Genomic DNA, 12,132 nt, shown 5'->3' on the forward strand with positions numbered 1-12,132 from the left:
ACAAATGTAAAAATTTTAATAATCACTATTATTTAATTGCCAGGACCGGGGGAGGTGGTTTCCTTGGCAACGTGCTTGCTGTGCAAGCGTGAAGACCCGAGTTCAGTTCCCTAGCACTTATGTAAAAAGACAGGTGATAGCACACATCTGAACTCTCCACATCAGAGGGAGGCAGGAGAACCCTTGGGCTTGCTGGAAAGTCAGGGTATCAGGACAATGAGGGCCAGGTTTAGTGAGACACTTTTTCTCAAACACTAAAGTGGAGAGAGACAGAGGAAGACACCTAACCTTGAACTCTGGCCATACACACACACACACACACACACACACACACACACACACACACACTATTTAATCACCAGAACAGCCCCACATAAAACACTCACTTAGATCGTCCCAGCTCATCCATGTTATTTTGTTCCACTGAGCTTCGGTGCCCTGGGCTGCAGAGTAAGATGGGGTTTCCCTGCCTCATGACGTCACTACGATGAGGGCAGGAAACGATGGCAGTGCTTAGCACAGTGCCTGAAATGAGACTACAGCTCAGATAGAGCTCACTCTTATTCTAGTTTTACATGGGGGAAACCTGAAACCTGAAGAAATTGTCTTCCCCCAAGTCCCACAGTCAACATCAAAACCTCCCAGTGAAAACTCCCTTCTGTAACTGTTGGTTCAAATAAGTAAGTTGTGGATTGTTTAATCTATGGGTTTTCTTTTTCAGACTATACTGTGACAAGACAGAGCTAACTCAGTTAGAGCCTAGAGCTCTGAGGATCAGAATCTGGCTAATCCACCCTCACCCACCCCCCTGCACAGAAGAGGCTGGCAGATGGAGAGGGTGTAGATGAATTTCTTTAAGCCCATCACTGCTGTTCCCTTCAAATCGAACCTTTCCCCATTGGAAGAAGAGGGGAAGGCTCATGAGATACAGGAAACTAAGAACTGAGTCATCACCGTGCTGGGTGGGACTTTCCAGTGGTGTGCTGCCTGTTAGCCAGCCCCCTCCTGCATGTGACGCTAATAAACTCATCGGTCTATAAAGTGAGCCTCGGGTGAGATTACTTCTTTAGTCAGTCATTGGTATCCCATCTGAGGTGAAGACATTGGTTTGTGTCTTCCCAGGAAAAAAATTCACACAAGAAGAATGAATCAGAGCACTGCTGTCAGTAGGTTCCTTAGGATAGCCCCAAGTCCTCGCGTGGCTGCCCAAGCCAGTGTCTCTATGTTGTAATTCTGCTATATGATTATTAACAGTGACTGCTTTAGTTAGGGTTTCTGTTTCTTTGATGAAACACCATTACCAAAAAACGAATTGGGGAAGGAAAGGGTTTATTTGCCTATACTTCCACGTTACAGTTGATCATTGAAGGAAGTCAGGACAGGAGAGCAGGATCCTGGAGGCAGGAGCTGATGCAGAGGCCATGGAGGGGTGCTGCTCACTGGCTTGCTCCGAAATGATTGCTCAGCCTGCTTTCTTTCACCACCCTCAATGGGCTGGGCCCTGCCACATCAATCACTAATTAAGAAAGTACCCCACAGGCTTGCCCACAGCCCCATCTTATAGAGGCATTGCCTCAATCCAGACTTCTTCCTCTATGATGATTCTATCTGGGATCAAGTCAACATAAAGCTATCAAGGACAGTGGCATTTCGTTTCTCAAAATGTCTTGGTCTTACATTGCTGCCTTGCCTGTAGCGGCAGCAGCATTAGCAGACAGTATGTGCTTGTCTTTTAGCTTCTTGCCCTTGCACCAACAGCCATGTCTTGAACACCTGGGGTTTTCTTCATCTCTTATTGTGGATTGCTCTACAGTTCAAACATTTCTCCTTAAAGTGACTCTCTCATTCCCCCTTCCTCCAGTTTTCCTTGCAGAGAGATGCTCAGCTGAGGGACAGAGGTTGGAGATGAATCACTGGGAGTTCTGTGACCCAGTCTGCTGACTGGTTATTTCACCCACTGGCTGGTAAGTCACTGGGTCTCCCTCCAGAGCACATAGCATTCATCCGCAGATTGGAGGAGTAGGCTGGACCTCTTAGGGTTGTAATAGAATGCTTAGAAAATGTCAACTGCCTCTTAGTCACATTATTCGTCCTTGATGAGAACAGCATGAAGAGATCATAAGAGTATAGCAAACAGGACAAGTGTACTTCCTTGTTGTATTACAAGTTGTCCTTGTTAGTCACCAACATACTCCCTGAGGCATGGCTGAGAGTCCTTGCAACAATGATGCTGTTACATGCTGATGAGGATGCTGTTACATGTGATTAAGGATGCACTTCCGGTATTAGTAAAGAGAAGGCTCTCGGCATGATTGGAGAACGGCAGTGCCAGTTCCTCAGCACCTCAGGCGCTCCACTGCTCGCTGCCACATGACCTCCAGTTCTTCTGACCTCGAAAAGTAGCTCCTACATCTCAGAGCCCTTGAGTTTTCCCCTAGCTCTTAAAGGGATCCTAAAGAGCATCCCTTCATCCTGCCTGCTTCCTAGTGTGGAACCGGTAGCCAGCTCATCTTTATCATGTCTGCTGTGCCCCCTCTTCTAGAATGCACTGCTCTACCAGTTATGATGCTGGTGGTGTAGACTCTGGTACACATGGTGAGAGGGTGTCCGTTTTGCCTTTCCGACTGCCCTTTTCTCCGTGTCTTTGCTGAAAATGTCCTTGGATGAGGCTGGTCCTTCTCCCTCCAGTCTTTGGTACCAAGTGAAGCTTTATCTATCAATCACAGTGAGTGACCCATGGATGGCCACCACATGCCTCATCTGCCAAAGAGAAACTATGCCGAGATTTGGGCTGGGGTGAGAGGGAAAGAGCTGCCCTCTCCTTTGGGGCTGGAAATGAGTAGGTACTTTGGAGGCCATCTTTGTTCCCTGAAGGTGAAGCCAGCTCAAAGAGAAGAGAAGCCGACAAATGAAAGAAACATTTCTGATAAGAGTGTTCTGGCACATGATCCTTCTCTGCTCCCAGCCGGTCTATGGAGATTAGCTAGCCAACTAAAGCCTCCTTCAAGCTCCAGCTGCTTAACATTTCTGCCACTTACAATAAAAATGAGTCCTTGTTAAAGCAACAAGAAGATGTGTTATCCTTCTTAGAAGGATTGCAGTTTAGCACTAGGTAAGCCTTTACCCCAAGAAAGATGGATTCATGTGGCAGAATTCGTGGAAGAATGGTACAGCTGTCCCTTAGGGTCAAGAACTCTACAACCTCTCACTGTCAATTTTCCCCTTGGAAATTGCAGGATTCTGTATAAACTCTACTGTGTGTGTACATCACATTTCCATATGAACTGAACTAGAAACTAGAGATGTTCAACCCCCACCTTCCTGAGTCTCTCATCTGCCCCATTCTCAGACTAGCCCAGATCAATGACTGTCCCCACTGACCCCAAGAAGCTCCTGGCTTGATTGCAGGCCTGAGAAGGCCCGGCAGATGAGCACCAGTCAGAGTGCTTCTCCCTCCAGCTGCAGACACAGGCCCTGCAGTTAGACTAGGAGCATCACTAGGGAGGATCAGCTGAGCTGGAAGCGTGTCCTAGAAATGCCATCTCTCAGCCATCTCCCCTTACAGCTCTCTCACCCTGCCTTTAAGACAAGTGCCACCCGTGGCAGCAAGAGTCTTTGTGTGCTTGTTTTCTTTTATGATTTAAAATGGTCTTTCAGCCATAAGATGCTAAGTTCTGAGAATGTAATGCAGAATCTATTGCATAGCTAGCAAGAGCAGATAAATAACAATACACTGAGTGATTAGGTTTTCAATGTTCTTATCAGCCAAAATAAAAAGGTACAGGCTGTGTTAACTAACTTAACTGACGATCTTTTCACAATATGCACGTGTCAAGTCACATGATGCACCATAAGTTCATAAAATTGTTCTTGTGTGTACACCTAACACAACAAAGGAGGGCATACAATAGAAAAATTGTTGACCGTGTACGGGTAAACAAATAAGCCAGTGGCTGCAGAGATGTGTTTGCCAAATGACCACATCTTTGTAGACATGCATTAGTTACTGGACAAAACATCTGGCAGGAGCAAGTTATGGAGGAAAGGGTTGGTTTGGGCTGGTTTCAGGGCTGGCAAGGTTGATAATGGGAGGGTAAAGTGACTGGTCACATCCCATCTGCAGCCTGGAAGCAGAGAGCAAGTGTTCTTGACCATGAAGACATTTCTCCAGCTTCTTGCCTTCTCCATTTTCAACCAGTGTGATACCCCAGAGGAGGATTGCTGTCATCGACATCTCGATTAGCTCTTTCCATAGCCAAACCCTCCTGGAAATGGCCCCTGTTCTCACCCAGAAACTTGTTTTATAGGTGATTCTAATCCCATCAGTTGACAGTGAGGATTTACTATCACAATATATAGAACATGTGTATGTGCTTATAAATACTCAGTATTTATTCACACATATTCATGTGTGTGAATAGATAAAATCTAGGAATAAACATGAAAATTCTCTCCCAGCAGGAAGGGGAACCAGAGGGAAATTGGAGCATTGACGGTTCAGTCACATACCAGACAAATTAAAGCCAGACAATGGGAACAGCAGCCAGGAGAGTGGGGCTCCTCACAGCCTCTCAGTGGATGTGACCCAATGAAGATGAGAAAGAAACACAGGATCAAACTTCGAAAGATCCGTAGGTGGTTTTCTTTGGAGAATTTCCTATTTTCATTCATGGATTGCAGAGAGTTCAGGCCCAGCCAAGAGCTGTAGCATTGCAGGAATGTTCCCAACAGAGATGCAGAAACCTGCTTTAAGAACAGGATCCCTGTGCAGCTCATTAAGGTGATATCGGGGAAGCGTAGGTGGGAAAGAAACCAAGATAAGTCCCAGCCCAGCCCAGGCCAAGCAAGGCAGCTTTTAAGAGCACAGTACGTTTCTAATGTGCTCATGTAGGAGCAGGGCTGTCAGACTCCCTCCCTGGCAATAGGCACTCTCTCAGGAAGGCCTGCCCTGGGGGGAGGGAGGGGCCTTCTAGCTCTCATGACCTGTGCTGTGGTTCTTGGAAATGGAAGGCAGAGATACAAGAGCACCGCACAAGTATGGTCTCAGAAGCTTGGAAGGCATTTATTTAAGTGTGAAGTTCCCACATTAATGTATGTAGTTGAATACCTGGTTGCCATCTTCTGGCACTCTTCTAGTGAACTATGGAAACTATGTGAGGTGGTTCACCAGGGAAGGAGGTGAGGATGCTATCCATTTCCAGTTCCTGCCCAAGCTCTCTGCTTCATGAAGATATACCAAGTCAAGCAAAGTGCACCCCACCACCACCACCACCACTGCCACAGGCCCAGAACCATAACTGCTGTGTCTTTCCCACCATGATGGATGGACTAAAAACACAAGCCAAACTAAATCCATCTTCAAAGCACTTCTGTCATCTCTTTCATCACAGTGACAAATTAACTAACACACTGGGATGAGCAAAAAGAAGAAGAGCTACGCTAGTCAGGGATGGGTGGATGCAGGCAGGCAGCTAAGTAGATAAATGGCAGATGATTAGCTAAGTAGAGTGCTCACAGTGGGGTAGCCAGATAAGTTGATAGACACATAGGTGCAGGTAGATAGGTAGAAATATAGATATGTAGATGGCAGATGATGGCTAGATGACAGGTAGATAGATGATCTATACATTGTAAGGTAGATATATAGAAATAGACACATAGACATATAAAGAAGTAAATAGTTTATAATGGAGGAGTGCCCCACAGTCCATTACCTCTGAGCCAGAAGCTCAGGAAAGACAGTTGTAATGAGTCCACCGTAAAAGGCCCGGAAACCAAGAGCTGCGCTGTCTGCCTCTTTGTTCTGGTCAAGCCTGAAATGGATTGGGTGGTACTGTGTGTGCTGGATGCTGCTGTGCATGCCGGTGAGAACATATCTTCTTTAGTCTACTGACATTTGTGCTAATCTTTTCTGGAAACATCTTCACAGACACACCCAGACATCATGTTTTGAGAGCTATATGGGCAGCCCATATCAGCTTGATCAACAAAGTTGACCATCATAGGGACTACCAAACCACCACAAAACAGTGCAAACTGCACAGTTGCTGGGCTCAACCATTGCATGAAGATTGGCCAGCCCATAAAGGCAACTGTTTTCTTTGAAGAGTCATACTATCACCTTCCCCACCCATTACCTCCCCTATCACCTCTCAGTGCCATGTTCTTCCCTCTGCAAACACCTCCCCCCACAGCCCTCTATTACCTCTCTGCTACCATCACCCTACTTCTTATTCCCTGAGCATACCTTCCCACCTCCACCTCCTGCCAACGCTTCCCTTATCTTTCTCATCTGCTAACACTCCCGATCCATCACCACCACCTCTGAGTTTTCTACCTCTTTAAACAGCACCCTTAAAACAAAGTATTTATTTTTATTTTATTATTTTATGTTATGAGTGTTTGCCCACATGTGTGTCTATGCAACTTGTGTGTACCTGATGCCTACAGAGACATCTCTGCAGAACTCCTGGAACTGGAGTTACAGATAGTTGTGAGCCCCCATGTAGGTGCTAGAAATTGAACCATGTCTTCTGAAAGAGCAGCCAGTGCTCTTAACAGCCAAGACATCTTTCCATCTTTGACAGTGTCCATCTTAGAAGGCATGACTCAAATGCCACATCCCCAAACCTGCCTTGATTTCCCTCCTCTCTTTCAGCCTTGTTCTCCACTTCTTCTGCTTGCAATGGACTCGCTTCTGCTCTGACAGCAGTCGGTGGACTGCTGCATCTGTCTACCTTCTCTGGATTGCCAGCCTTCTGGGGGCAAGACCATGTATTCCCAGTCTATGTATATTCAGCGGTCACTGAATTGGATTATCCTGACACTAGAGAAAGCTTCTAAGTTTCTTGGATAGCCTTTCTGGAGCAGGCTGGGCAGATAGATTCCCAGGTATATAGAACATTTGGCAGAGACATCGGGGAGAGCAGCCCCTTTCCTGCCTTCCTTAATTTCCTGTCTTCACCTCCTCCTCTCTTTCTGGAAATGCACAAGAACATTCAGCAATCCCAACCAGACCCACACTAGGAGCAAGCAGAATGAAGCATTGAGACTCTGGTTTCATTGCACAATTTTGACGAAACAGCCCTGGCTATGCTATATGCTCACATACAGAATGCAATGTCTAAATATTGCTGGAGAAGATAGATATGTTACAGCCAAGGGGTTGTAATGGTTTATGATACAGAAACAGTCCTGAGCAGTAAGACAAGCAGCCTCTGAGGTTGCCTTGGCAACTGGCTAGTTCTGTGATGACTGGCACCCCCTTCCAGTTTCTACTTACTCTTCTGTGAAGTGGCTGTAGGTTGTGATGTCTGAGTTTGCTGGCTGTGCAGTTCTAGATAATTCAGATTTTTTTTTGATCCAGTAAAAAGTAAAAAGAAGGGAAGGCTGACATTGAATCGTGGGACCTTGCACCGTCTTGTCTTCTGGCAGTGCTGAGAGTCAAAGAAAAGTCGCTCTAAAGTAGTTAAAAGAAAATGTGAGATGGCTCAGTGGTTAAAAGCGGTTGACTGCTCTTCCAGAGGTCCCTAGTTCAAGTCCCAGCAACCGCATGGTGACTCACAACCACCTGTATTGGGATGCCATGCCTCCTTCTGGTGTGTCTGAAGACAGCTACAGTGTACTCATACACATAAAACAAATAAATAAATCTTTAGAAAAAATAGAAAAGAAAATATTTCCTTTCTGTGGTTTTTCTTTTTCCTCCTTCTCTCATATGTTTGAGCACAGCCTCCACTCTGTAGCACAGGCTGACTTGTAACTCACTATGTAGCCCAAGTTGATCTGGAACTCACAGCAATCCTCCTGCCAATCAGGTACTGAAATTACAGATCTGAACCACCAGACTGGACTCTGCTATGTCTTGAGATGTCTCTGGAGGGAACTTCTTACAAAGGTGGACTGTTTTAAAGTCCACTTCCCTGGTCAGTCAAGGCTGTGCCCTAGAGTTGATGAAATCAGCCAAGAAAGCTGGTCTCGTCCTGTCCCCTCTATGGCACACAGGACAATACCCATCCTCTGATGCCACTTGCTCTTTATTCCCATAGTAAATTAAGTTACCTGGCCCTTGTCCCAGAGGAAAATAAAATCTTCCTTAAGATCTCACAGAAATTTAGAAGACTCTCTGGGAACAAATCAGGAGTGACCTAAAGGACATGTCCACAGCCAGCTGTTCCCATAGTGTGTCTCCCTAGACAGTACCCGTCTCCCACATCTTAGAGATCAACTTGGAATTCTAGTGCTTTCTTTTGTTCTTTGGAATCCGTTCCCACTCAGTCTCATCTCCTGCACAGCTCATTGTACTTTGTCTTCCAACAGTCAACCCTGATGTATTAGGTGTGTGTGTGTGTGTGTGTGTGTGTGTGTGTGTGTGTGTGTGTTGTGTGCTTCCAAGCAAAACTATATGGTCCATCTACTATACCAAGGAAGGTTCAGCAATGAAGGTTCAGCAATGAGCGTTGCTTGTGACTGAGGCTCTTATATCACCAGCAGCCAGGAAGATGGGTCAGTATAGAAGAGGGCCTACAAACTTTAAGGCCTGACTCTTTCCACGCTGGCTGATCCACTTCCCCCAGGTAGATCTCACTAAAGATCTACAGCTTCCCAGAAGAGTGCCACATCTGGGGACTATGCTTCCAGATGCATCCCATCCAAACCATAAAGATCACCAGTCACACTGGGACATCTGCCGCCTCCCTCCCACAGTGACTAGCTTGTGGTTGTAGGTAAGAGATTGGGGTTTTATTCCCAGCAATAATTCGTGTTACAGAAAGGCTCCTGGTGACCAGGAGCTCATTATTGTTACACCACTGTCACCAAATGTCTGACAGAAATAGCTTGGGGAGGAAAGGGTTATTTGGTCTCTTGCTTTCACAGGGGTTTGCTTGTCATGCATGCTAAGAAAGCCCCAACAGGAGTCACCGGGTCCTTGGTACTGGGAGCAGAAGGTGCCTACTTGTTGATGTCATCACAGGCAGGACCAAAGAAAGGCCCAAACTAGAAATATTACCCTTTGAAGCCTGTTCCTGCTTCCCCTAAGAGGCCCCCACATTCCCAAGGTCCCACAGCCCCTGCAGGACAGCTCCATCATCTGTTCAAACCCATGGGACCAGGGGACATGTCACACTCAGAGCTGCATTTTTCAATCTGGCTGTAAACACTGGTTAAGGTGACAAAACTGAGTCACGAAGACACCTATTAGGAGCCTAAAGAGGGGGTGTCGGTGATGGGTGATGACGATTTGAGTCAGGTCTGTGACTGTAGGGACAGCCAGAAAGAAGAGCTGGGAGGTAACTAAGTGTAAGATCACCTGGACCCAGTGTTGGTCTTTGTGAGTGTCCTGAGTTCAGGGATTAGGGAGGCCACCAAGGGCTGGAGGTCTGAGAAGATGAGCTATTTACAGAGATGTGAAATGCTGGGAGTCACTGGATTAGGGAAGAGACAGAGGAGGGGACAGAGACAGGCTGCACTGGCTAGGGGCATGTGTTAACTGTAAGCACTAACCTCTCTTTATCCTCCTGGCTTCTTTCATGCTCCAACTCAAAGTCACCCATCTCTGCCACACTCACACACACACACAAACACACACACACCTACCCACATACACATGCATGCACATGCATACAAGCGCATGTGCGCACACAAATACACACACACACACACATACACACATATCTTCCCAACATGTTCTACACCTAAAACTGCCCACAAACTCTCATCTGAATGGTGATGAGAAGAGTGAGGTGTTGAGGGGTTGGGAAGAGTGCAGGCTGAGACTTGGCCTCAGTCCACAGACCTGTGACAACTTGAGTGGCTCCTAATCTCTCTGCTTACCAGTCTCGCTTTCTTTCCATGAAATGAAACGTTTGGACCTGCTGTCATCTAAGAAGAGCTGTCTGGTTCTCTCATTCTTTGTTCTTCATTCATTGGCTTTGTCAAATCCACAATACATATCTAAGACAAAACACGACTGCCAAACCAAAGCAGTCTTGCCCATACAGGGCACCAGAAGTGTCCTTCGCTGTGGAGCATATTCGTTTCATTTGAAGAGTTAGTAAAGATTGTGGTTTAATACATGGGCTTTAGATTTTAGATTTATTTATTTTACTTTATGTGTATGAACGTTTTGTCTGTGTGTTTTATGTGTGCATAGACTATCAGGTCCCCTATAGCTGGAGTTTCAGAAGGTTATAAGCCATGATGTATGTGCCGGAAATTGAACCTGGGTTCTCTGCAAGAGTCGCAAGTGCCTTAACTTCTGATCCAGCTCTCCATTGTCCGGAGTACAAACTGAAGGAGGGAGTATGGAGTTATATGACCCACCCTCTGTGATGCACGTGTTATGTAATTATCATCTAAAGTAATGACTCTTTAACCTCCACCATTTTTATCAGCAGGCAACGTCTAACAACGTGTGGGAGAAAGGAAACAAGAGCTCATATCTACATAAAGCACACCCGAATGGCTCTGTAAACGTACATAGCTGGCCCAACAGCTGCGATTCACACCTGCTTCGAGGTTTTTTCCTAGCCTACAAAGACTACGGCGAGCATCTATGCCAAGCGAGCAGTCTTTCCAACATTAATGACAAGAGAGAAGTCAGGTGGAGAGCTGCCATTTTCCCCTGGTGTTTGATAAGCTTTAATTTCACAATAATAACAAGTTTTCCACAGTGACTTTCTTTTAAAAGTCTACCACGTGCCTTGGCCCAGCAAGCATCCTTCTTCACCGAATAATTGAAGGTCTCTTTCTCCCCAGGGCAGTTTTCAAGGAGAAGTCTACATACTGGTGTGCCTTTTTCAGAGGCCAGCATCCACCTTCCATTTGCTGAAAATGAGTTGGAGAGGGGAAAAAAAGGAAAGACTTCTACAATTATACTTTTTTCCACCCATATTGTTCTTAGCATCATCACTCCCAGCTAAGTCTATGAAGTTTTCACCATGAAATTCCATGACTTAAGATCATGTACTAGCATTTGTGGGCTGTCACGAGGGATAAAAAAAAATCGACAGCTTACACTTTATGCCTGGGGGGAGTAACATTCTGCAAGATAATTTATTTGACGCATTTATGAGAATGTACACCATCGACGAGAAGATAAATGACAGAAGTTCCCAAAATGGGGCCACAGAACCCAAGCCCTAGCCCCAGAGCACTGAAAATCTGATCAGAAACAATCCAAGAAGGTTCAAGAATCCTGGACTTCATACCCTACCTCCCAGCCTTGAATGATTACAAAGAAAAACTGGTGGGTTTTGATTCAGATTCCCAAGAGAAGCTTGGCACGGCAGCTCACATCGGCAGCCCTATTACTTGAGAGGTGGGGGCAGAAGAGTCAGGACTTCAAAACCAACATTACTTACATAGAGGGTTAGAGAAAGAAAAGGAAACTTTCATTGGCCTCTCTGTAGACTGTGCTATCCCCTGCCAATCTTGCTCTTTGGGAGTCCTTCCTCTGCGGTTGTCAACCATGAGTGTCAGAATGTGGCTGACACACACCCAGTGGAGGCTTTAGGAAATGTGTGGGTTAACTAGAGGGGAAGGAAGGAAGGAAGGAAGGAAGGAAGGAAGGAAGGGAGGGAGGGAGGGAGGGAGGGAGGGAGGGAGGGAGAGAGAGAGAAAGGAAAGTTTGGGAGTGAAAAGAAGTCTTGATCTAATACCACATTTTCATATTCAAGAAGGGATAGAAGGCAGAAGATAGCCCCGAGACTGACTTCTCTCGTGTCGGATTTGCATAGTTGAGCCCTGACCTCAGTCAAGTGGCACAAGATAGCAAGGTGTAGCAGAGAGGAGCTGTAGGGGATGGTGAAATGATCCACTCGAGGTAGTTATTGACAACCACACTGATTAAGCCACTTAAAATTTTTAGTCCTTTTTTAAATGGCTAGACCAAGAGCGGGTTTGTACCTCTGAAAAGTCTCTTGTTTTCAAAGCTCAGGAGACCAGCATTTTAAAAGGTAAAGCACAATGACATCCGTCTCGGAGGCTCAGGGTGCGAGGTTATATTGGGTGAAGAGTTTGGGTGACCCAGTAACATCTGCGTTCTTTGTAAAGCTCAGCTGTATTTTCCAGATGCTACATGGTACGCTTGGACCATGGTCAAGGCCATGCATTGACAGTCTCAAAAGTGTT

Source organism: Mus musculus, chromosome 13 (assembly GCF_000001635.26).
Source record: "Mus musculus strain C57BL/6J chromosome 13, GRCm38.p6 C57BL/6J".
Taxonomy (NCBI): domain Eukaryota; kingdom Metazoa; phylum Chordata; class Mammalia; order Rodentia; family Muridae; genus Mus; species Mus musculus.